This window comes from Macaca mulatta, chromosome 16, assembly GCF_049350105.2.
Source record: "Macaca mulatta isolate MMU2019108-1 chromosome 16, T2T-MMU8v2.0, whole genome shotgun sequence".
Lineage (NCBI taxonomy): Eukaryota > Metazoa > Chordata > Mammalia > Primates > Cercopithecidae > Macaca > Macaca mulatta.
Window position 1 is genome coordinate 86,822,812 of NC_133421.1, and position 25,516 is coordinate 86,848,327.

Below are 25,516 nucleotides of genomic sequence, written 5' to 3' on the forward strand. Positions count from 1 at the left end.
ATGACCTGCATGAACTAGGAATGCAGCCCAGTAGGTCTCAGCCTTATTTTACCCAGCCCCTATTCAAGATGGAGTTGCTCTGGTTCAAACACCTCTGACACAAGGTTCAGCAATTCTTCTTTGGTTGTGGGATTAGACTCAGAGCAAGATTCCTGTTCCTTGCCTCCTCTGCCCACAGACACTGAACTGTAGGGAATCGACCAGGTCTTTTGGAGCAATAGGCTTTCCAGGAGTTATCCCAATAGGCCAGGACAGCCTGCATCTTCACGTAGCCCCTCTGCTCTTAAGCTCTCTCCTTCCTGCCACCCGGGGTGGTGGAAAGGGCATTGGGTTTGGAGCAGAAATGACTTAGGTGTGAACCCAGCTCTGCCACTTCCTGGCCGGCTGTGCTTGGGAAAGTAACCAAGCAATGCCGCAGCGCCCGTTTTCTCATCCGCAAGACAAGAGTGGTCTTTGCACTTAATTCAGAGGGTTGCATGAGGAGTAGACAGATAATGCTTTCACGGCTCCAGACACCCAGCGGGCTTTCAAGAATTGGGATGTTCCTTCTGATTCCCTCCCTCCAGGGCCCTCTCCTTTGGCCCAGTCTCTAGTCCCCATTAATTACATCCCGTGGGGTGCGACCCCTTTAAGTCTGCCTTGGAGGACCCAGAGCCAATGTCAGGGCGACCCTCTAGCTGCTGTCTCTATGATAAGTCGCACTTCCGGTCGGAAGTTGCTGGCGGAGCTACTTCCGCCCAGGGGAGTAGGAAGGAACTGGAGACATGTGCTTTGTCCTGTTGGAGGGGAAACCCACTCTCGCCTCCTGGTGGTCGTCTACTCGCGGCCCGCAGGATGACTCAGGGCAGCCCTGGCCACAGTTCCGCCGCCACCGGCCGTAGCCTGCGGAGTTGGGCCCGCCCCGGGACGATAACGGAGCTCTGCCGGGGGACTGGAGGCACTGACCGGGTGACCAGAGACCCAGAGACCAGAGCCCCTCCACGGCGCCCGGGACTTCAGGGACGGCTCCTCCCATCGCAACTAAGGCTTGGACGGGAGGCGACAAAAGAGAACTTGGTCCGCACACAGCCACCGGAATTGGAATAAGGAGCTGTAGGGAGGCCCCGTAGCTAGCAGAAAAGCATTGGAGTCCCTGGCTGGGTTAGCCCAGGTTTCTAGGAGTGTGGTAAGCATCGAATGACCTTTGTCCTTTTAAGGCACATTATGTTAGTTTTCCCCAAGGTTTCAACAGAAAATGAGAAATATCCCCTGACGATTGACTGAAAACATGCAGCAACCACTATTTTCCTGCTCCTCGTTGGTAAGAGCATTGGAAGTGACCTCAGCGGGGGATCCAGGTATGTCAAGCATGGAGACAAAGTGTTCAGGGCAGATGGTCTCGGGAAAGGCTCCTGTGTTGTTGAACCTGCCAATTGTGGGTGCAGCGTTGTACCAGGCAGCCCAACCCTGACCTACAGTAAATTCCCGGGAGAAGGCTTTCCTGGGTTTTGAATTTGCAGTAACAGGTGTGAGCATTCTAGCAGCAGTTTGGTGATCATGTATGATACTGCAAACAGGACCTACGTTTAAAGAAAATGGTTGTAGTTAGTATCAGAGAGCACTTGCTTTTCAAAATTTCATAAACAATGTTACTGTCATGTCTTTCTTTCAATAAACATTTGTTGATACATTGACCTGATATGTTAAATGTTAGGGATACAGCGATGAAGAAAACAGTCATGGCCCTTGTTCTCTGGAAGCCACAGCCCAGTTAGGGAGACAAGGTTAAATGATCACACTTAAGAGGGCATAATTCAGCCAGGCGCAGTGGCTTATGCCTGTAATCCCAGCACTTCGGGAGGCCGAGGCGGGCAGATCCTCTGAGGTCAGGAGTTCGAGACCAGCCTGGCCAACATGGTGAAACACTGTCTCTACTAAAAATACAAAAAATTAGCTGGGCGTGGTGGTGAGTGCCTGTAATCCCAGCTACTTAAGAGGCTGAGGCAGGAGAATGGCTTGAACCCAGGAGGTGGAGAGGTTGCAGTGAGCTGAGATCACGCCATTGCACTCCAGCCTGGGCAACAAGAGCAAAACTCCGAAAAAAAAAAGAGGGCATAATCCAGGCCAGGCGCCATGGCTAACACCTGTAATCCCAACACTTTGGGAGGCCGAGGCAGGTGGATCATCTGAGGTCAGGACTTCAAGACCAGCCTGGCCAACATGAAATTAGCCAGGCGTAGTGGCATATGCCTGTAACCCCAAGAGGGTAAGGCAGGAGAATCGCTTGAACCCGGGAGGTGGAGGTTCCAGTGAGCCGAGGTCGCGCCACTGTACTGCAGCCTGGGTGACAGAGTGAGACTCCATCTCAAAAAAAAAAAGGGCATAATTCAAGTCAAGGTGAGTGCTCTGAAGGAAGGCAACATAAGAACATATATGCCAAGGATCTGGCGGGTGTGGTGACTCACGCCTGTAACTTTGGGAGGCCAGGGTGCACTTTGGGAGGCCAAGGTGGGAGGATCACTTGAGGTCAGGAGTTCGAGACCAGCCTGGGCAACGTAGTAAGACCTCGTCTCTATTTTTTTTTATTATTATTATGTTTTTCTAGGTGGAGGGTGGATTTTAGATTTTAGAGAGCATTTCGTAGTGCTCACAGTTTTAAATATTCAGACTTGGTAAAGTAGAATAAAAACTGATGCATATACTTTTCTTTGCAGGTCAGTTTCTGGAAGACTTGTGCGTGTAGTGAATGAATATCTGGTTTTGTCTCTGCTGGGCCTGTGTGCCTGGAAAGGAATCATTTTGGCCTAGGATCATCCAGGTTTGTTTGGTTTAGTTCTTGACCACATATTTTTTGAATGGTGACTGCTTAAGACCCTATTGTGTATGGCTATAAATAGACTCAGACGCCAAGGTGACTTTTCACATGCTCCGCGCTTCCCGTGCCCACCGGCCATGTGTCTGAGTGTGTAGCCTCTAATCATCTAAGGGAACTTTGTCTGCAGAGGGGAGGCCTGGTCCCATGGGAAGTTTTGGGAGCACAGCAGCAGGTGGGTTCTAACAACCCAGCAAGTGCCTCCTCAGCACTTAGAAGCGGCGGCCACCACGTTGTTGACATGATCAGCTCCCAGCTCCCCGCCAGCCTGCCCGACCTGGGGCAGGTCCCTCCCTGTTTCTTCCTCCATTACTTCTTCAGTAAGATGGGACAGTGAAGATGGCCATGCCTCCCACCAGATTGGTGCTTTTTTTTCTTTTTTCTTTTTTTTTTTTTTTGAGACGGAGTCTCGCTGTGTCTCCCAGGCTGGAGTGCAGTGGCGCGATCTCGGCTCACTGCAAGCTCCGCCTCCCGGGTTCACGCCATTCTCCCGCCTCAGCCTCCCAAGTAGCTGAGACTACAGGCGCCCGCCACCATGCCCGGCTAGTTTTTTTTGTATTTTTAGTAGAGACGGGGTTTCACCATGTTAGCCAGGATAGTCTCGATCTCCTGACCTCGTGATCCACCCGCCTCGGCCTCCCAAAGTGCTGGGATTACAGGCTTGAGCCACCGCGCCCGGCCTTTTTCTTTTTTTAATAAGGGACAGAGTCTCACTGTGTTGCCCAGGCTGGTCTCAAGTTCTTGGCCTCAAGCAGTTTTCTTTATTTTTATTTTATTTTTTTTTTTTTTGAGACGGAGTCTCGGTCTGTCGCCCAGGCTGGAGTGCAGTGGCGCGATCTCGGCTCACTGCAAGCTCCGCCTCCCGGGTTCACGCCATTCTCCTGCCTCAGCCTCCCGAGTAGCTGGGACTACAGGCGCCCGCCACCGCGCCCGGCTAATTTTTTCTATTTTTAGTAGAGACGGGGTTTCACCATGGTCTCGATCTCCTGACCTTGTGATCCACCTGCCTCGGCCTCCCAAAGTGCTGGGATTACAGGCGTGAGCCACCGCGCCCGGCCAACCTCAAGCAGTTTTCTTGCCTCAGCCTTGCAAAATGCTGGGATGACAGGCATGAGTCACTGCACTGGCCCAGATTAGCACATTTGAGGGTTGAATGAGCAGATCCTATAAAGCACTCAGGAGAGGGCTAGGGGTGTTGGGCTGGGGCCTGGGAGCACTTTAGACATGGTAGCTATGTTGTTGTCACTTCTCTGACTTTCAAAGCTTTTTTTTTTTTTTTTTTGAGATGGAGTTTCGCTCTTGTGGCCCAGGCTGGAGTGCAGTGGCGCGACCTTGGTTCACCGCAACCTCCGCCTCCCGGGTTCAAGTGATTCCCCTGCCTCACTCAGCCTCCAGAGTAGCTGGAATTACAGGCGCCCACCATGACGCCCGGCTAATTGTTTGTATTTTTAGTAGAGATGGGGTTTCACCATGTTGGCCAGGCTGGTCTCGAACTCCTGACCTCAGGTGATCCACCCACCTCGGCCTCCCAAAGTGCTGGGATTACAGGTATGAGCCACCGTGCCTGGCTCAAAGCATTTTCAGCTGTGAAATTCCCTGGGGTGCTGCCGTAGAGGAAGGTTTGGGGTCTTGACGGGTGCCATTTGCCACAGGAAGATGCATTCCTGCTCCCAGGGCAGGAGAGCCGAGGTAAGACTTTACTGCAGGCTGTTGTTTTTGTTTGTTTGTTTTTTGAGACAGAGTCTCACTCTCACCCAGGCTGGAGTGCAGTGGCACGATCTCGGCTCACTGCAACCTCTGCCTCCCAGGTTCAAGCGATTCTCCTGCCTCAGCCTCCCAAGTAGCTGGGATTACAGGCGCCCGCCACCACACCCAGCTAACTTTTTATTTTTACTAGAGACAGAATTTCATCATGTTGGCCAGGCTGGTCTTGAACTCCTGACCTCAGGTGATCCGCCCACCTCAGCCTCCCAAAGTGCTGGGATTATAGGCATAAGCCACTGTGCCCAGCCAGGCTGTTGTTGTTGTTGTTGTTGTTGTTGTTTTGAGACGGAGTCTCGCTCTGTCACCCAGGCTGGAGTGCAGTCGCGTGATCTTGGCTCACTGCAAGCTCCGCCTCCTGGGTTCACACCATTCTCCTGCCTCAGCCTCCCGAGTAGCTGGGACTACAGGTGCCCACCACCACGCCTGACTAATTTTTTGTACTTTTAGTAGAGACAGGGTTTCACCGTGTTGGCCAGGATGGTCTAGATCTCCTGACCTCATGATCCGCCTGCCTCGGCCTCCCAGAGTGCTGGGATTACAGGCGTGAGCCACCGTGCCCGGCCGATGTTTTTTTACCTCCTTGTTTTCATGATTTGGGCCACTCACAAGAGTATATACCCTGCAATGAACAGTTGTGTATACCCCGCAATGAACAGTTACCTATGTTCTCCCCTGCATGCTTGTCTTTAGAGGAAGGAAATGTATTTCCCAAAGTAATACATTGTGTTAAGATGTGATATATACATTTCTGGAATAAACCACTTTGATGCCCAGTTACTGACTCATTCTTCTGTGTGGTGTCTTTCCTGTATGCAGAAGGCCGGCTTCCCCACAGGGACTGGGGTTGCCTTGTCTGTCTTTGGAATATGAGTCTCTGCAAGCAGCTGCTGCCCATGTGCACAGTTCCTCAAGGAGTTGGTTCAATCTTGGTTTGGGAGTTTGATTGGAAGAATTAGATCCTAGGCCCCCCCTGAGCAGTAACATCTTATTTATAGTGTGGAAAATGGACAGAGCTGTTGATACTTAGGAGAGCTTTCCTCATTATCACCCCAAGGAGGGTGCCTGAGTCCCCAGGAGGACATTGTTGGTCTGCGACCTCTTAAGGTGGAAGTCTGTCAGTAACGGGGAAATCAGGACAGGATGAGTGAGTGTCCCGAGGCAGTGACAGGAGCTGAGGCTGCACCTTCCCAGGAATCCTCCACCTTCCGGGTGCCGCCTTGTCTCTGCTTGAAGTGTCTTCAAAAACACTGCCTAAAAGTGGCTCCTTAACAATGAACCTGCTCGCCTTTTCTCTGTCACTAGACCCCAAGACAATAAATAGCCTTCATTGACTGGGCATGCTGGCTCGCACCTGTAATCCCAACACTTTAGGAGGCCGAGGCGGGCAGTCAGGAGTTCGAGACCAGCCTAACCAACATGGTGAAACCCCATCTGTACTAAAAATACAAAAATCGACCGGGTGTCGTTGCGGGCACCTGTAATCCCAGCTGCTCGGGAGGCTGAGGCATGAGAATCAGTTGAACCCAGAAGGAGGTTTTGGTGAGCCAAGGGTCGCACCACTGTACTCCAGCGTAGAAAACAGACCAATACCCTGTCTCAAAAAAAAAAAAAATTAATAGCCTTCACAGTAATGGACGCGAGTGACTGGCATGCTGAACATCTTTTTGGGTGATGGCAGGGAGGTCTAGACTCCATGGGTGGAGGCCTAGGAAGGTTTTATGTGGCTGTTGGGAACATTCCCTGGCCCTGGTTGCTTCCTGTTGTCATTCAGTTCCAGCTGCTTGCAGTGAGTATTTTTTTTTTTTTCAAATAGAGACGAGGTCTCACTGTGTTACCCAGACTGGTCTTGAACCCCTGGGCTCAGGTGATCCTCCTACTTCAGCCTCCCAAAGTGTTGGGATTACAGGCATGAGCCACCGTGCCTATCTACAGATGGTGCTTTCAGTGTTGGCAATGGATAATTAAATATGTGTTTAAGAAGTTGTATTTAAGGTTAAAAATCACTGTGATGCCAGGCGCGGTGGCTCACACCTGTAATCTCAGCACTTTGGGCCAAGGCAGGCGGGTCACCTGAGGTCAAGAATTTGAGACCGGCCTGGCCAACATGATGAAACCCTGTCTCTACTGAAAATACAAAAATTAGCCGGTCGTGATGGTGTGTGCCTATAATCCCAGCTACTCGGGAGGCTAAGGCAGGAGAATCGCTTGAACCTGGGAGGCAGAGGTTGCAGTGAGCCAAGATAGTGCCACTACGCTCCAGCCTAGGTGATAGAGCGAGACTCCATCTCAAAAAAAAAAAAAAAAAAAAAAAGTCACTGTGGGACACAAGCCCTGTATCAGAAAAGGTATAGAAATTGAACTAAAGAATAGTTACAGCAAGTCAAGATTTTTAATTTCTCTCTTCGTCCACTAGAGGATGTAATCCTACACCAGACTGTGTTCTCTTTGTAACTTGGTACAGAGTTTGGGTTTTGAGGTTTTTTTGTTTTGTTTTGATTTGTATAATTTAGCCAAGACTTTCACTGAAAATCTTATGCAGAAGATTCATCTGCAGGGCTGGGCTCTTAGGAATCTGTCCAGGTGTCCCAGTGGAATCAGTCCGGGTGTCTTGATTTGTGATAAGATAAGCATTTTCCTGGGAAGCATTTATCGTGTCGTGAACCAAGCACAGCCACCGCATGTAGAGATAAGAGTGTGTTCTAATACATTTATCCATTCCAGTGTATTCCCAGTGCCAGCTGGTGGGAACATCGGGAAAGATTTTCTTTGTAATGAATCCAGTGTAACATGTACCAGTATTTGAAATCCCAGACAGTGTGCGTTAAGGGTTTAGAAGTGTCTCCGGCATGAACATTGCTTATACTTGAAATTGACGGGTACCTATCAAGACCAAAAAAAGTCTGCACATAAGCCAGCACAGTTAAGAGTGCTAATTGTTAGCCAGTGGGAAAGTGGACTTGCTGGGCAGGGGCGGGGAGTGGGGAGAATGACCATTCTGAAAGTGTAATCTTCAATAGAGTACTGTATGTTCTCTGGTTTATTAGCCTGGTGAACAGCTTTTTGATGGTTTTAATTGAAAAGTACTGCTGGATATGTTAAAATACAGCCAGAAGCAAAACATACTCCCTCCTCTCAGAGAACTTACATCCCAGGATAGTGGAGACTGGAAACAGGTCATTAGAATATGCAGAATAACAGATGAGTGCTATGAAGAGAAAGAGCAACCCCACCGCTACAGAGGAATAGGTGGTGGGGTTTGCAACTTTAGATGGGTGTAGGTGGCCTTTAACCAAATCCTTCAGTGAGAGTAAGTCACATGATGGCCAGGAAAAGTACCCTAAGCAGAGGAGGCAGCCAGTGCCGTGGCACACAAGCAAAAAGGGTTGATGAGAGGGCGGGGGAACTGAGGCCAGATTTCATGGGGCCTCACATGGAGGAAAATGTGGGACTTCAGCCTTTTCTCTGAATACTGTCCATAGCTTCCATATTCTACTCATGTCTTTTAGGAACCATTTCCCCCACAATAGCAGTTTATGTCAGAAGTATTTCCTGTTCTAGGCTGGGTGCAGTGGCTCATGTCTGTAATCCCAGCACTTTGGGAGGCCAAAGCAGATGGATCATCTGAGGTCAGGAGTTCGACACCAGCCTGGCCAACATGGCAAAACTCCATCTCTACTAAAAATTAAAAAAATTAGGCTGGGTGTGATGGCTCACACCTGTAATCCCAGCACTTTGGGAGGCCAAGGCAGGCGGATCACGAGGTCAGGAGATCGAGACCAACCTGGCTAACATGGTGAAACCCATCTCTACTAAAAAAAAAAGTAGAAAAAATTAGCCGGGTGTGGTGGCAGGTGCCTGTAGTCCCAGCTACTCGGGAGGCTGAGGCAGAAGAATGGTGTGAACCCAGGAGGCAGAGGTTGCAGTGAGCCAAGATCGTGCCACTGTACTCCAGCCTGGGCGACAGAGAGAGACTCCGTCTCAAAAAAATATATATACAAAAATTAGTCAGGCATGGTGGTGCATACTTGTAATCCCAGCTACTCAGGAGGCTGAGGCACGAGAATTGCGTGAACCCAGGAGGCAGAGGTTGCAGTGAGCCGTCGTGCCACTGGACTTCAACCTGGGCGACAAAGTGAAACTATCTCAAAAAAAAAAAAAGTATTTCCTGTTCCTACACATTGGCCCATTGAGAGGATCCCAGTTCTATGCATGGGGACACTGTCTTTTTGGCTCATGTTGAGCCACATGTCTTGCAATATTTGGAAGTGTTCTGGGATAGACTTTGTTCACGTAAAGATCGCATGCCCTTCACTGCAGTGATGAAGCTGGAGACTGTCTTTCTCTGTGACAAGGACCTTAGCCCTGGATCTGTCTTCTCCTAGTGCCCACCTCATTCACAGAGCTCACCCCCTCATTTTGGAATTGTTTCCTTGCCTGTGCCCTAGCTTCCCTGAATGCTGCCTCTACACTAACTCCTTAAGGGTGGGAACCCTGGACTTACTTGCTTTTTCAACATAGATATGTGTGTTTCATTTACATCAGTATTTAAATTGCTAGCAACAAGACCACAAAAACTACATTCTCATAGAAGCCTGTTTGGGTTTGATGTGGTTACATGTAATGAATGTATTTGAAATAATTATTTGTTGTGATTTTTTTTTTTTCAGATCAATTATGCAGCTACAGCCAAAACCAAGTTCTTTTTATTGCAATGAGAGGAGCTCCATGTAAGTCATTGGAAGGTCACATGTTCAGAGACTGTCAGCTGTGGAGGGTTATGTAACAGTGGTTATGCAATGCCACGTTAGAACTATAGCCCCAGCAGCAAAACATTTAGATTATTTTAGTGAATTAAAATAAGACTTCCACTTTCTTTGAATGACAAATCCCTTTTAACAAAACCAAGACTTGGGTTTTAGTGTCAACTCCCACGCTAGGCTCTGTAAGCCACATTTCACCCTCTGTGCGTGACTGGCCCCATTGAGTAGATTTCTGAAAGTCAAATGTCTGACATGAGCCTGTTTGAAAACTTTGCTCAGTTGTCATCTTCTATCAGGATGAGTTATGGGCAAAGACCCCCATAAATCCTAAGGCACATCTCGAAGCCCCTAAAATCCAAAGGCATGGTCGAGCCCACACCTGTAATCCCGGCACTTTGGGAGGCCAAGGCAGGTGGATCACTTTGAGGTCAGGAATTGGAGACGAGCCTGGCCAACATGGTGAAACCTCGTCTCTACTAAAAATACAAAAATTAGCCAGGCATGGTGGCGCATGCCTGTAATCCCAGCTACTCGGGAAGCTGAGGCAGGAGAATCACTTGAACCCAGGAGGTGGAGGTTGCGGTGAGCCGAGATCACCCCACTGCACTCCAGCCTGGGTGAGAGAGAGACTCTCAAACAATAACAAAAAAATCCTAAGGCGCATGAGTCTTCTTCACTAATGTACTGTCTTTGTTCTTTTGTTCCGAGATACTTAACCCCTTTGAAAGTTAACGGGGAAGAGCAAAAGGAGGTATTAACAGATCAAAATGAAATAAAGGCTTCACGCATTTCTTTTCTTTTTTTTTTTTTTAGCATGCCCCAACATTACAACAAAAACATTTCTTTTTGTTTAAAAAAATTTTTTTTCCCAAAGTAATATGTGCATTAGTTGAAAAAAATTCATGGAACTAAAAGGCTTCTAACACTAGGCTAAACTTCCCTGCTCTGGCACTCCCAGCGGGAGCCATTTTCCATTCCTTCAGCTTGCCCGGGTTTGCTTCCGAGGAGCGGGCGTGCTGCGCTGCTTCTCTTTGACTCATCTGGGTCCTCGCCTGTTGACTTCCTTCCTGGTAGATGTGGACTGAGCTCTGCCTGACCTTCCTCTGCGTCCCCTTCCGCACCCTCCGAGCACTATGGTCCTCTGTGCAATGCGGTGTTAGTGCGCATGCGCAAAAGCTGCCCTCCGCCTCGCACTGCCGTGCGCACTCTGTATTGTTGTCCCTCTTAATTTCCCCTTCCTTGGCTGACTTTTTCTTTTACTTATTTACTTATTTATTTATTTTTTGAGACGGAGTCTCGCTGTGTCGCCCAGGCTGGAGAGCAGTGGCGCGATTTCGGCTCACTGCAGGTTCTGCCTCCCGGGTTCACGCCATTCTCCTGCCTCAGCCTCCCGATTAGCTGGGACTACAGGCGCCGCCACCTCGCCCGGCTAATTTTTTATGTTTTTAGTAGAGAGAGGGTTTCACCGTGTTAGCCAGGATGGTCTCGATCTCCTGACCTCGTGATCTGCCTGTCTTGGCTTCCCAAAGTGATAGGATTACAGATGTGAGCCACCGTGTCCGGCCTTTTTTTCTTTCTTTCTTTCTTTTTTTTTTTTCTTTTTTTTGAGACAGAGTCTCACTCTGTTGCCCAGTCTGGATTGCAGTGGCGCGATCTCGGCGCATTGAAACCTCTGCTTCCTGGGTTCAAGCAAATCTACTGCCTCAGCCTCTGGAGTAGCTGGGACTACAGGCGCCCGCCACCATGCCCGGCTAATTTTTGTATTTTTAGTAGAGGCATGGTTTCACCTTGTTAGTCAGGCTGGTCTTGAACTCCTGACCTCAAGCGATCCACCCACCTTGGCCTCCCAAAGTGCTGGGATTACAGGCGTGAGCCTCGGCGCCCAGCCTGGCTTGCTTTTTCTTTCACTGGGCTTTCTTTCTCTGAACCTCCTGCTAAATTCTTGCCACATTTCCTGGTGGCTTCTCAGCGTAACTTTCCGTAAGGTCGATCAAGTTAATTTATCCATTCCGATTTTTTTCTTAGATAAGTGAGAGAAGACTTTTCAGACAGTTGCATTAAAATTTTGTTACAATATTGTGTGTCGGGGTCAGTCTGTAGTAGTCCAATTCCTAAGTTCATGTTTAGGTAGGGATATTTTATAGGAAAATGTAAGCGCTGGATTGTTGTGGTTAGACCAAATCTAGAGTCACCGACTGATGGTTCTGACAGGCAGCTGGGTGGGTGAGTAACTGGTTTCCCAGAAAACTCCTTCCGAGTCTTGCCAGTCTCCACCCAGAAGGAAGTTATGAATTTATTAATTATACCAGGTAGAAAGGGCTCTGTCCCAAGCCTGGTTTAGTGTTAAGCATATAGTCCCTCCTTTTTTTTTTTTTTTTTTTTTTTATTTTTGAGGCAGGGTCTCACTCTGTTGCTCTGTTGCCCAGGCTGGAGTGCAATGGCACAATCTTGGCTCACTGCAACCCCGTTCTCCCAGGTTCAAGCAATTATCCTGTCCCTCCTGAGTAGCTGGGATTACAGGTGCACACCACGCCCAGCTAATTTTTGTATTTTTAGTATAGATAGCGTTTCGCCATGTTAGCCAGGCTGGTCTCGAACTCCTGACCTCAGGTGATCCACCCACCTCAGCCTCCCAAAGTGCTGGGGTTACAGGCATGAGCCACTGTTCTTGGCCCCTCTTTTTTGACCAGACATCATAACTGTCATGGTTGAATCCCTATCTTGGTTCAGAAGGCCCACCTTGTTGCATTTTTGGTCTAAGAACATAAGTGAATTTGTTGTCTAGCTCAATGCTTCCCAGACTATTTGCAAAGGACTTCCCTGGGGATCCCGTCAAAATGCAGCTTCTGGTGGTTCTGTGGGTCTGGCCTGGGCTTGAGATTTGGCAGTTCTCACAAGCTCCCAGGCCATGCTGATACTGCTGGTCTAAGGACCACTTTGTCCTTTCTCAGGGATGGTGGGACTTAGGTGTGGACTTACTTTGTAGAACACATCATCCTGACTATTGGTGGTGCTTATTTACACATTGATGTAATTCCTTTAAGCCAGTGTCCTGTATTAGGGAAAACGTTCCCAACAGTCCCATTGCAGTCACCATTTCTTGTAGTTTATTCACCTGGGTCTCTATGTCATGCAAGCTGGGTTCTCTGAGGTCTCTTATTTACATAGGTACGTCAAGAGGCAATGATTAACATCCAAAGACCTCTTTGCTGTTTGCTTAATAAAACTGCCATCACCTGTTGGGGAAATATAATTTACAAACAAAATCCCCAACCCAGAAAGCCCCGCCACAAAAGTAAAAGCAAAAGAAAACAATTTTACAATTGAATAAGCATTAAACCAAAACGTGATGAGCATCACAGGCAGCCTGCTGAAAGAATTACAAAGACAAATCTCCTCCTTTGATACAGCTAAGTGGATAGAGCCCATGCACTGTGTAAGTGGGTTTTGCCATTTAGGATCAGGTGACAGCTGAAGTTGGGATCACCTCTCCAGAAAACAGTTATGTTCCTTGATGATTACAGTTCAGGTGGGCGGCTCAGGTCCTTGGGGAAACACGACTTGAGTTGGGAAACTGGCAGGAGACTCATATAACCACATAAAAGATGTGTACACTTTTGAAAAGGACAGAGAAAGAAATTCTGAAAGAGAAGGAGGTGGAGGTGAAGGGTCTCTTCCCTTTTTCTTTCTTTGAGAGGGAGTCTCGCTCTCTTACCCAGCCTGGAGTGCAGTGGCATGATCATGGCTCACTGCAACCTCCCCCTCCCAGATTCAAGCGATTGTCCTACCTCAGCCTCGTGAGTAGCTGGGATTACAGGCGCATGCCACCACGCCCAGCTAATTTTTGTATTTTTAGTAGACACGGGGTTTCACCATGTTGGCCAGGCTGGTCTCGAACTCCTGACCTCAGGTGATCCTCCCACCTTGGCCTCCCAAAGTGCTGGGATTACAAGCGTGAGCCACTGTGTCTGGCCTTTTTTGTTTACTTGAAAGAGTCTTACTTTGTGGCTCAGGCTGGAGTGCAGTGGCGTGATCATGGCTTACTGTGACCTCAAACTCCTGGGCTCAAGGGATTCTCCCTACTCAGCCTCCCAAGTAGCTGGGACTATACAGGTGCATGCCACAATGCCTGGCTAATTGTTTTATTATTATTTTTTAGTAGAAGCGAGGTCTCACTATATTGCCCAGACTGAATTCAAACTCTTGGCTTCAAGTGATTTTCCACCTCGGCCTCCTAAAGTACTGAGAATACAGGCATGAGCACTGCTTGGCCTGAAATGATTTTTCTTTCTTTCTTTCTTTCTTTTTTTGAGAGGGAGTCTTGCTCTGTAGTCCAGTCTGGAGTGCAGTGGCACGATCTCAGCTCACTGCAACCTCTGCCTCCCTGGTTCAAGCAATTCTCCCACCTCAGCCTCCCGAGTAGCTGGGATTACAGGCACATGCCATCATGCCTGGCTAATTTCTGTATTTTTAGTAGAAATGGGGTTTCACCACGTTGGTCAGGTTGGTCTGAACTCCTGACCTCAGGTGATTCACCTGCCTTGGCCTGCCAAAGTCCCAGGATTACAAGCGTGAGCCACCTTGCCCAGCCAGATTTCTCTTTTTTCGTTGTTGTTATTTTTTTTGTTTTTGTTTTGGTTTGGTTTTGAGACAGAATCTCACCCCAGGCTGGAGGGCAATGGTGTCATCTCAGCTCACTGCAACCTCCGCCTCCTGGGCTCAATCGATTCTCCTGCCTCAGCCTCCCGAGTAGCTGGAATTACAGGCATGCGCCCCCATGCCAAACTGATTTTGTGTACTTTTAGTAGAGACAAGTTTTCACCATGCTGGCCAGGCTTGTCTTGAACTCCTGACCTTGTGATCCCCCCGCCTCGGCCTCCCAAAGTGCTGGGGTTGCAGGTGTGAGCCTGCCTGGCCTGAAATGGGTTTTGGCTGCTTCTAAGACCCTGCTCAGTCCTAGTTCCTCTGAGTTGCTCAGTGATGTCTTCAACAAAAGCAGGGACTGGCCATGTTGAATTTTACCTGGGCCCTACTCACAGGTGTCCCCCTTGTTGATCTATGGTGCCCCAGACCCCCAAATTCCCATTCTTTGTCTGGCAAGTGATTTGCTGAACTGCTCGTCCCCACTGATCAATGGGGGAAAAAATGCTCATTCATGAGACTTTGGTTCTTTCCTAACCTCCCCGCACTCCCCACCTTCCTGCAGGTCCCTGAACTTAAGCCCCACCTCAGTGGAGCCAGCACGGGGCACCTGTCAGAGGCTCCAACAGGAATAGGGTCACCTCAGGCTCTGTCTCTCCCTACCCACCTTCCACCCACTTCTCTGGTTCTTCCTAGGCTGCTTCTCTCTCTTTTGGTTTTATTGTTTTGTTTTGTTTTATTTTGCTTTTTGAGACAGGGTCTCACTCTATTGCCCAGGCTGGAGTGCAGTGGCACAATCTCAGCTCACTGCAACCTCCGCCTCCTGGGTTCAAGCGATTCTTCTGCCTCAGCCTCCTGAGTAGCTGCGATTACAGGCACGTGCCAACACACCCGGCTACTTTTTTGTATTTTTAGTAGAGACGGGGTTTCATCATGTTGGCCAGGCTGGTCTCAAATTCCTGACCTCATGATCTCCCGATCTCTGCCTTCTAACATGTTGGAATTATAGGCATGAGCCACCGTGCCCTGCCTCTCTTTTGGTTTAACCCGTTGCCATCCAGCCAGAGCTTCTCCATGGCGGTAGTTACTGTCCCCAGCCCTTGCAGTCATCCTTTCCAATAGCCTCTCTTCCAACGCCTGGATTTGTTTTTCATTTGACAATGGGCAGCCAGAAGGCCCAGCTCCATGGGGTTAAGAGGATAGAGTCTCAACACCTAGTGGGAAGACCATGGATCCAGGTGGTACCTGGCTGGGATCCCATTGCCACCTGCTTATGACCTGCTCCGGAGCCCGTGCACTCGCTCACCCTGCCACCTGGCATGCCCTTGCCCCTGTCCTTCCCACTCCCTCTTGTGAGTCAGCTCACAGCTCAATACCACCAGGGAGGTCCTCCCTCTCCTCCCACCCTAAAGTAGGAACCCCATCTTCACTTTGTCCCAAGGTCATCAGAGCAGAGACCATATCCAAAGGAATCTTTTTTGTATTTACTTTGTTTTTTTTTTTTTTTTTTTGAGAAGAGTCTCCTCTATCGCCCAGGCTGGAGTGCAGTAGTGCGATCTCAGCTCACTGCAACCTTCACCTTCCGGGTTCAAGCAATTTTCCTGCCTCAGTCAGCCTCCTAAGTAGCTGGGATTACAGGTGCCTGTCACCACGCTCAGCTAATTTTTGTATTTTTAGCAGAGACGGGGTTTCACCTTGTTGGCCAGGATGGTCTCGATCTCCTGACCTGGTGATCCACCTGCGTCAGCCTCCCAAAGTGCTAGGATTATAGGTGTGAGCCACCGCACCCGGCCTTGTGTTTACTTTTTTTTTTTTTTTGTCTCCCTTTGTGAACCCAGAAAATCTAAGACAGTTCTGCGTTAATTTATAAAGTGTATTTTTTTGGCTGGGTGCGGTGGTTCACACCTATAATCCCAGCACTTTGGGAGGCCAAGGAGGGTGGAACACGAGGCCGGAGATCAAGACCATCCTGGCCAAGATGGTGAAACCCCGCTGTCTCTACTAAAAATACAAAAATTGGCCGGGCGCGGTGGCTCAAGCCTGTAATCCCAGCACTTTGGGAGGCCGAGATGGGCGGATCACGAGGTCAGGAGATCGAGACCATCCTGGCTAACACGGTGAAACCCCGTCTCTACTAAAAAAATACAAAAAAAAAAAACTAGCCGGGTGAGGTGGCGGGCGCCTGTAGTCCCAGCTACTCGGGAGGCTGAGGCAGGAGAATGGCGTAAAGCCGGGAGGCGGAGCTTGCAGTGAGCCGAGATCCGGCCACTGCACTCCAGTTCGGGTGACAGAGCGAGACTCCGTCTCAAAAAAAAAAAAAAAAACAAAAATTAGCCGGGCCTAGTAGCAGGCACCTGAAATCCCAGCTACTCAGGAGGCTGAGGCAGGAGAATCACTTGAACCCTGGGGGTGGAGGTTGCAGTGAGCTGAGATTGTGCCACTGTACTCCAGCCTGGGTGACAGAGTGAGACTCCATCTCAAAAAAAAAAAAAAAGGAAAGTTGTTTTTTTGTTTTGTTTTGTTTTTTGTCAAGGTTGAGGACACGTGCCTGTGACACAGCCTCAGGAGGTCCTGAGGACATGTGCCGAAGGTGGTCAGGCAGCTTGGTTTTATACATTTTAGGGAGACATGAGACATCCATCAGTATATGTTAAGAAGTACATTGGATCAGTCTCTGGAAAGGCAGGACGACTTGATGCGAAGGAAGGAAGACTCAGGAAGGGAGCTTCCAGGTCACAGATAGGTGAGACGTGATTTCATTCTTTTGAGTTTCTGATGAGCCTTTCCAAAGAAGGCGATCAGAGCGGGGACTTTGAATGGAAGGGGAGGCAAGTTGGCCCTAAGCAGTTTCCAGCTGGACTTTTCCTTAGTGATTTTGGGGGCCCAAGATATTTTCCTTTCACACCTTCAACTAGAAAGTCCACTCCAGGGCCATGGTGACTTTGTGGTTTGTGCCTATACCCCAGACAGTGCTCGAGTGTGTGGTCAGTGTTCGTGAGCGAGAAAGTGCCTCTAGCCTGTGACATGCTCCTTGCTGACCACCTCCCCCGCCCCACGTAAAAAGAAGAGTTCAAGGAGGTCCCATTTGCAAAGTACTGGGTACCTAGTAAGTCTGTAATATTATATATTATGCTTACCACCCTCTTTCGGTGATACAGTCCCATTCCCCCATGTTTTAGAAACATTCAGATCCCAAAAATTAAATGATGGTGGCCAGGCACGGTGACTCACGGCTGTAATCCCAGCACTTTGAGAGGCCAAGGCAGGTGGATCACGAGGTCGGGAGATTGAGACCATCCTGGCTAACACGGTGAAACCCCATCTCTACTAAAAAAAATACAAAAAATCAAGCCAGGCGTGGTGGTGGGCACCTATAGTCCCAGTAGTCCCAGCTACTACTCGGGAGGCTGAGGCAGGAGAATGGCATGAACCCGGGAGGCGGAGCTTGCAGTGAGCTGAGATCGCACCACTGCACTCCAGCCTGGGGGACAGAGCAAGACTCTGTCTCAACAACAACAACAACAAAATTAAATGATGCAGAGATGTGAACTCCTGTGTCAGGGAGGAAAAACTTTACCCTCATGTTCATGGTTGGAGGCCTGCAAATTAAACTGACCAAAGAAAGATTCACAGGAGAAAAGACTTTTAAACATTCAGGTATACCAGAGTTCACAGAAAAATGTGACTCAAGGTTAAGTGGTTAGGATTTGGGGCTTGTATACCATCTTCATGGAGTGGGGGACTCTTAGGAAGGATGAACGGGGTCCGGAGGAGAACAGCTGGGATTTATGTCAGTCTTGTGACAATAGCTGCCTAGGTGATTGCTTATCCTGGTGAGTGACTGACTGGTGAGACGTGCAAAACTCCCTAAAAATCCCCAGGGCGGGGATTTGTGGCAGTTGAATTCTTTTTTTTTTTTTTTTTTTTTTGAGACAGAGTCTCGCTCTGTTGCCTGGGCTGGAGTGCAGTGGCCGGATCTCAGCTCACTGCAAGCTCCGCCTCCCGGGTTCACGCCATTCTCCTGCCTCAGCCTCCCGAGTAGCTGGGACTACAGGCGCCCGCCACCTCGCCTGGGTAGTTTTTTGTATTTTTTAGTAGAGACGGGGTTTCACTGGGTTAGCCAGGATGGTCTCGATCTCCTGACCTCGTGATCCGCCCGTCTCGGCCTCCCAAAGTGCTGGGATTACAGGCTTGAGCCACCGCGCCCAGCCGGCAGTTGAATTCTTTTGAGAGATTCTGTTTTTTAAGCAGATAAGTAGAGTTCAGAGGGAAAAAAAAAGGAAAAGTCAGTCTGGATATCAGTTCCTCTACCTAATTTTGCCATGAATCAAGTAAATCACCCTGTACTTTCCTTCTCCCTGGTCAGGGGACATTGTAATTATTTGGTTCTGGCAGGGCATGGTGGCTCTCGCCTATAATCCCAGCACTTTGGGAAGCCGAGGTGGGCGGATGGCTGGAGCCCAGGAGTTGGAGACCAGCCTGAGCAGCATAGTGAGACTGTCTCTACAAATAATTTCAAAATTATGGGAGGCCAGGTGCAGTGGCTCACACCTGTAATCCCAGCCCTTTGGGAGGCCAAGGTGGGCGGATCACAAGGTCAGGAGTTTGAGACCAGCCTGGCCAATATGGTGAAACCCCGTCTCTACTAAAAATACAAAAATTAGCCGGGCGTGGTGGCACACACCTGTAGTCCCAGCTACTCGGGAGACTGAGGCAGGAGAATCGCTTGAACCTGGGAGGCAGAGGTTGCAGTGAGCCGAGATCGTGTCACTGCACTCCAGCCTGGGCAACAGAGTGAGACTTCGTCTCAAAAAACAAAACAAAACAAAATTATAGGAGGCTGAGGCGGGTGGATCACCTGAGGTCAGGAGTTCAAGACCAGCGTGGCTAATATAGTGAAACCCCATCTCTACCCGGGCAACAGAGCGAGACTCCATCTCAAAACAAAAAAAAATTAGCTGGGTGTGGTGGCACGCACCTGTGGTCCCAGCTACTCAGGCGGCTGAAGTGGGGAAATCACTTAAGCCCAGGAAGTTGAGGCTGCAGTGAGCCCTGATGGCACCACTGCACTCCAGCCTAAGCAACATAGTGAGACCCTTTCTCAAAAAAAAAAAAAAGAAATAAAAGAAAAAGAAATTATTTGGTTCGCAGGAGAGAAACAGGCTGTGTTCTCCAGCCCCGGGCTTTTCTTCTCTGCTCACCTTGCTGACTCCCCATGAATACTTGTATCCGGCCACCAGGGTGGCATTTTGCAGAAAAGCAGTAATTTGCACATCACCTAAAAGAGTTCACACATCCCCCATGAGGTGTAACATACCATCAGGGATCACTTCAGTACTGGAGAGAAGCAGCTGATCAATGAAGAGCTTTAATGACTTCAGAGTCTGGGGCAGGGGAGAATCTAATTTATTCAGCCAGCCACTGTGGACCCACAGGGGAAAGAACAAAGAGCCACAAACAAAAACTCACTTCCGCTTCAGGACCACTTAGCCCACGCCAGGCTCCAGGCTCCTGGTATTTAATCCTCAGAACGGTTTCTGAGGCAGGCATCCTTATCTCCACTGGAAAGACAGGGATGGAGGCCCAGGGACCACCACCTGCCAAGGTCACACAGCCAGTGAGCACTGAGTAGAAACGAAAAGAAAGTCTCATTCATGTAGTTTCAAACTAATGAAAAATGTAAAAATATTTAAAAGTATTTTCGGTACACAAAAATCTATTATATATTTCTCTTCTGTGTTACGCCAGTTAATGAAGACATAGATGAAAAGCAGAGAGGGAGAGAGATTGAGAAAGTCCAAGAAAACAGGAAAGAGAAATGAGACACAGAGGAGTCCGTAGACCAGGTCAGAAGATCCCCACCCACGATGGAGGATAGCAGAATAAACCGCAGCCTCCTCACACACCGAGGGGCTTGGGGGACTCCCAGTGACGTAAAGGTGCCCTCCTTGACTTTCTTGCTAACAACAATGAAGCCCGCTCCACAGTGGCGTTCTAAAGGTTTCCCACGTGCTGACGGCTGAGTTGGTTTTCAAGCTTTACTTAGAGCTGGCTGACACTATCACAGAGGCCTGAAAGTCCCTTTGAGAAAGGAGCCATGCAGGTTGGTTTTAGCCCACAGTCTCTGAACACAATTTGGTACTGACTTTTTATTTATTTGTTTAAAAACAGAGATGGGGGTCTCACTATGTTGCCCAGGCTGGTCTCAAACTCCTAGGCTCCAGCAATCCTCCCGCCCCCGCCTCCCAAAGTGTTAGAATTACAGGTGTGTGCCACTGCTCCCAGCCGGTATTAATGTTTGTGTCAATTTTCAGCCCCCTGTTCCACACCCCCGCCCCCACACATGCGTGCTCACACGTGTGCACACACACACACACACACACGGACTTAGATTCTCCCCATTTGAGCAGCTTTCCTCCAACTGTTTGGGTAAGTGTGTACTGGTGCCATATAAATATGCTCAATAAAGCCCATGGTGATGACTCAGCTCAGCACTCTGTGAGCTCCTCTACTGTCCCCATCCAGAGTCCCGAGTTTCTGCGTTAAACATGGTCGTCATAACCCAAATCCATCGGGCAAGAAACCCTTGCTGCAGACCTGGGTCCAGCACGTCTCCTCCGGACAGTTGGGAGGTGGAAGCCCCATGCTTAGTGTGGGTCCTTCCCACAGGTAACCGAAACAGAGGGCCAGAGGGATGGGACCCCAGCATAAAAGATGAATGTATAGGCTGGGTGTGGTGGCTCACGCCTGTAATCCCAGCACATTGGGAGCAGAGGCGGGCAGATGGCTTGAGGTCAGGAGTTTGAGACCAGCTTGGGCAACATGGCAAAACCCCGTATCTACTAAAAATACAAAAATATTAGCCAGTCATGGTGGTGCATGCCTGTAGTCTCAGCCACTCAGGAGGCTGAGGCAGGAGGATCACTTGAACCTGGGAGGCGGAAGTTGCAGTGAGCCAGGATCATGCTACTGCACTCCAGTGTGGCCAACAGAGCCAGACCCTTGTCTCAAGCAAAAGAAACAGATGACATGTATATATATGTTCATCTCTGTCTCAAAAAAAAAAAAAAAAGAATGTATATGTCATCTGTTGGTTGTTTTTTTTTTTTTTTGAGACAGAGTCTTGCTCTGTCACCTAGGCTGGAGTGCAGTGGCGTGATCTCAGCTCACTGCAACCTCCACCTCCCCGGTTCAAGCGAGTCTCCTGGCTCAGTCTCCCAAGTAGCTGGGATTATAGGCGCCGGCCACCACACCTAGCTAATTTTTATTTTATTTTTTTTATTTTTGAGATGGAGTCTTGCTCTATCACCCAGGCTGGAATGCAGTGGCGCGATCTCGGCTCACTACAAGCCCCGCCTCCCGGGTTCACACCATTCTCCTGCCTCAGCCTCCCGAGTAGCTGGGACTACAGGCACCTGACACCACACCCAGCTAATTTTTGTTGTATTTTTTAGTAGAGACGGGGTTTCACCATGTTGGTCTGGCTGGTCTTGATCTCCTGACCTCATGATCTGCCTGCCTGCCCGCCTTGGCCTCCCAAAGTGCTGGGATCACAGGCATGAGCCACCGCGCCCGGCCAATTTTTGTATTTTTAGTAGAGATGGGGTTTCACTATGTTGGTCAGGCTGGTCTCAAACTTCTGACCTCGGGTGATCATCCCGCCTCAGCCTCCCAAACGGCTGGGATTACAGGCGTGAGCCACCACGCCCAGACTGGAGTTTGGCTTTATAGACTAAGGGCTGAAGAAAGCAGAAACAACAAAAAGCATGTTGATCATTTCAAAGTTAAATTCTTTGTAAGGCAGGAAAAGAGAGACAGGACAATACAAAGACAACAAGAAAAAGATAACCAATCATAGTTACATCTCTTTTTTCTTACAGAAATGGTATCTTGCTATGTTGCCCAGGCTGGTCTCAGACTCCTAACCTCATGTGATCCTCTCACCTGGGCCTCCCAAAGTGCTGGGATTATAGGCGTGGGCCACGGAGCCCACCATGTTACTCTTTGTTGTAAGGGTTAAAACAGAGGGAACTTCATTAGCGTGCTGACTGGAGACTAAAACTGGCCTGCCTGGGAAATTAGGCTTCTATTTCTCTCGCCTGATTTCTTGGGAAGTCAGACAACAACTCAGTGTTGGTTTGCTGAGCATGGGTGACTCCATTTTGGTTTTAGTCTGGTCTTTTGGGGCCTAGTGCAGGAGTTTAGTCCAAAACAAGGGCCTCCTATAATTTTTGTTTAACACTCTGAAAGAGAATGAACTGAAACTAACTGTTCAAAGGTATATTTTCTCTTTGCTTTCTGTAGCTTTTATTGTTTAATGCTTAGCCTTGGAAAGATATGCTGTTACATATGTTCTAAAAGGAACAAAACAGTCTGCCAGTGCTTAGCATCTACTCATTCCCAGCCACTAGAGTCCCCAGCCTCATCAGAGTTTAGCAGACTGTTAGCTGTTATATTAACTAAATGTATAAAATGCTGATATCCTAATATGCCTCTTTTTTAAAAAATGGCATCATAATTCATAATTTGTGGGCTCGCAACCATTTTCTTGGCACCCACTGGACTCCCCCATGCTTTTTAATTCTGTGCTTTCTGTGCAAACAACACAATAGTTGGAACTGACTTCAGGCCAACTGCTTCCTTTTAACTTTTGTCATGTTACCCAGAATAGAGGCATGGGGTTGTTTACCCGGTTTTCATTGAGGAACATTCTTCGTCTTCCAAGGAATACATAAGACGTGTTCCTGTCTCAGAACACCAAGCTCTGAAAGGTGACTTTTCTGCTAGAGTAATTACGCCGGTTGACTGAGCTCCGGAAAGGAAATGCGTTCTTGGTTGCAGGGAGAGGAAGTGGCTTGCATTGTTGGACAACAAGAAAAATGATTGTTTCCGAGGGTCATTGTCCTCAGCCTCTCTTTAGAGAGCCTGGATCTTGTAGCCATTGGTTATGGAAGTGGCTCTGGGAATAACTGCTTGCCCTGGGTGATGATTGTTGATGAAAAGAGTCGAACTCTGTGAAATATTTGAAGAGATTTATTCTGAGCCAAATATGAGTGACCATGGCCCAAGACACAGCCCTCAGGAGGTCCTGAGAACATTTGCCCAAGGTGGTCAGAGCACAGCTTGGTTTATACATTTTTTTTTTTTTTTGACACGGAATCTCGCACTGTCGCCCAGGCTGGAGTGCAGTGGTGCGATCTTGGCTCACTGCAGGCTCCGCCTCCTGGGTTCAGGCCATTCTCCTGCCTCAGCCTCCCGAGTAGCTGGGACTACAGGCACCTGCCACCACGCCCGGCTAATTTTTTGTATTTTTAGTAGAGATGGGGTTTCACCATGTTAACCAGGATGGTCTTGATCTCCTGACCTTGTGATCCACCTGTCTTGGCCTCCCAAAGTGCTGGGATTACAGGCGTGAGCCACCACGCCTGGCCTGGTTTATACATTTTAGAGAAGTATGAGACATCAATCAAATACATTTAAGAAATACATTGAGACTGGGCACAGTGGCTCACTCCTGTAATCCCAGCACTTTGGGAGGCCGAGGCAAGAGGATCACTTGAGGTCAAGAGTTTGAGACCAGTCTTGCCAACATGGTGAAACCTCATCTCTACTAAAAATACAAAAATTAGCCAGGTGTGGTGGCAGGCATCTGTAATCCCAGCTACTTGGGAGGCTGAGGTGGAAGAATCACATGAACCCGGGAGGCAGAGGTTGCAGTGAGCAGAGATCACACCACTGTACTCCAGCTTGGGAAACAGAGCAAGACTCCATCTCAAAAAAAAAAAAAATACATTTGCTTGTTCCAGAAAGGTGGGACAACTCAAAGCCAGGGGTGGGATTCCAGGCTATAGGTGAATTTAAAGATTTTTTGGTTGACCATTGGCTGAGTTTGTCTAAAGACACGGGATTGATAGAAAGGGAATACTGAGGGTTTTTTTGTTTGTTTTTTATTTTTAATTTTATTTTTTATTTTTTTTGAGACAGAGTCTCGCTCTGTCACCCCAGCTGGGGTGCAGTGGCCGGATCTCAGCTCACTGCAAGCTCCGCCTCCTGGGTTTACGCCATTCTCCTGCCTCAGCCTCCCGAGTAGCTGGGACTACAGGCGCCCGCCACCTCGCCCGGCTAGTTTTTTGTATTTTTTAGTAGAGACGGGGTTTCACCGTGTTAGCCAGGATGGTCTCGATCTCCTGACCTCGTGATCCACCCGTCTCGGCCTCCCAAAGTGCTGGGATTACAGGCTTGAGCCACCGTGCCCGGCCATACTGAGGTTAAGATCAAAGATTGTGGAGACCAAAGTTCTTTTGAAGTCTTTTTTTTTTCCTTTTTTTTTTTTTTTTTTTTTGAGAGAGAGAGAGTCTCCCTCTGTCTCCCAGGCTGGAGTGCAGTAGGGCAAAAGCCACAGACACTCAAGGCCAGCCAGTGAAAGCAGCCAGCAGCCGGCAGCCGGGAGGGGAGCTGTACCCTAAAAAGCCACGGAGTGGAGCTGCCCAAGGCCTGGATGTGAGACGTGGAGTCAAAGGGGATCATTTGGAACTTTAAGGTTTAATGACCGCCCTATTGGATTTTGGACTTGCATGGGGCCTGTAGCCCCTTTGTTTTAGCCAGTTTCTCCCATTTAGAATGGGTATATTTACCCAGTGCCTGAAGCCCCGTTGTATGTAGGAAGTAACTAAGTTGCTTTCAATTTTACAGGCTCATAGGTGAAAGGGACTTGCCTTGTCTCAGATGAGACTTTGACTTGGACTTTTGGGTTAATGCTGGAATAAGCTAAGACTTTGGGAGACAGTTAGAAAGGCATGATTGTGTTTTGAAATGTGAGGATATGAGATTTGGGAGGGGCCAAGGGCAGAATGATATGGTTTGTCTGTGTCCCCACCCAAATCTCATCTTGAATCGTAGTTTCCATAATCCCCAAGTATCCTGGGAGGAACCTGGTGGGAGGTAGCTGAATCATGGGGGCAGTTACCGCCATGCTGTTCTCGTGTTAGTGAATGAGTTACCAGGAAGTCTGATGGTTTTATAAGGGGCTTTTCCCCGCTTTGCTCAGCACTTCTCCTTCCTACTGCCCTGTGAAGAAGGTGCCTTTCTTCCCCTTTGCCTTCCTCCATGATTGTAAGTTTCCTGAGGCTTTCCCAGCCATGCAGGACTGAGAGTCCATTAAACCTCTTTACTTATAAATTACCTAGTCTCGGGTATTTCTTCATAGCAGTGTGAGAACGGACTAATACAGGGGGGCTATTATGTTGCCAATCACAGGTATATAATAAAAAGTTAAGAATGATGATGTCTAAGTGGTAGAATTTCCCTTAATCCTTTTATCTATATTTTCAGAAGTTTTCCCAGGAATACACATACTGCTTTTGAAATGAGAATGAAATCTCAGTTATAGTCTCTATTGACGACATCTTTGTAATGTGCGTTAATCTACCTCTCAAGACAGCCCTGAGAAGCTCCTAGTGTTCCTCAGCAGTTAACAATTAAAAAGATGAATTAAAACGTA

The 25,516-nt window shown here is 48.6% G+C and overlaps 2 long non-coding RNA genes and 1 other non-coding gene across 6 annotated transcripts; 2 read left to right on the forward strand and 1 right to left on the reverse strand.

Annotated features, from left to right (window-relative positions):
- The first annotated feature begins 713 nt into the window (after positions 1 to 713).
- Positions 714 to 25,516, forward strand: LOC144335984 (uncharacterized). 4 transcript variants are annotated; one of them, XR_013407338.1, is made up of 5 exons: positions 714 to 1,337; positions 2,694 to 2,797; positions 9,283 to 9,736; positions 13,314 to 13,923; positions 18,713 to 19,626. It is a non-coding gene; the product is annotated as an uncharacterized LOC144335984 (long non-coding RNA). The 4 variants fall into 4 exon arrangements; XR_013407336.1 differs by lacking the exons at positions 13,314 to 13,923; positions 18,713 to 19,626 and adding an exon at positions 25,348 to 25,516 and having other exon boundaries at positions 9,283 to 9,342; XR_013407337.1 differs by lacking the exons at positions 13,314 to 13,923; positions 18,713 to 19,626 and adding an exon at positions 12,004 to 12,687 and having other exon boundaries at positions 9,283 to 9,756.
- Positions 1,373 to 1,558, forward strand: LOC114673307 (small Cajal body-specific RNA 16). The gene has a single exon (XR_003724026.1).
- On the reverse strand, positions 13,782 to 16,346 carry LOC144335985 (uncharacterized). Its single transcript, XR_013407339.1, has 3 exons — positions 16,072 to 16,346; positions 14,825 to 15,634; positions 13,782 to 14,072 (listed from the first exon to the last, which is right to left on the reverse strand). It is a non-coding gene; the product is annotated as an uncharacterized LOC144335985 (long non-coding RNA).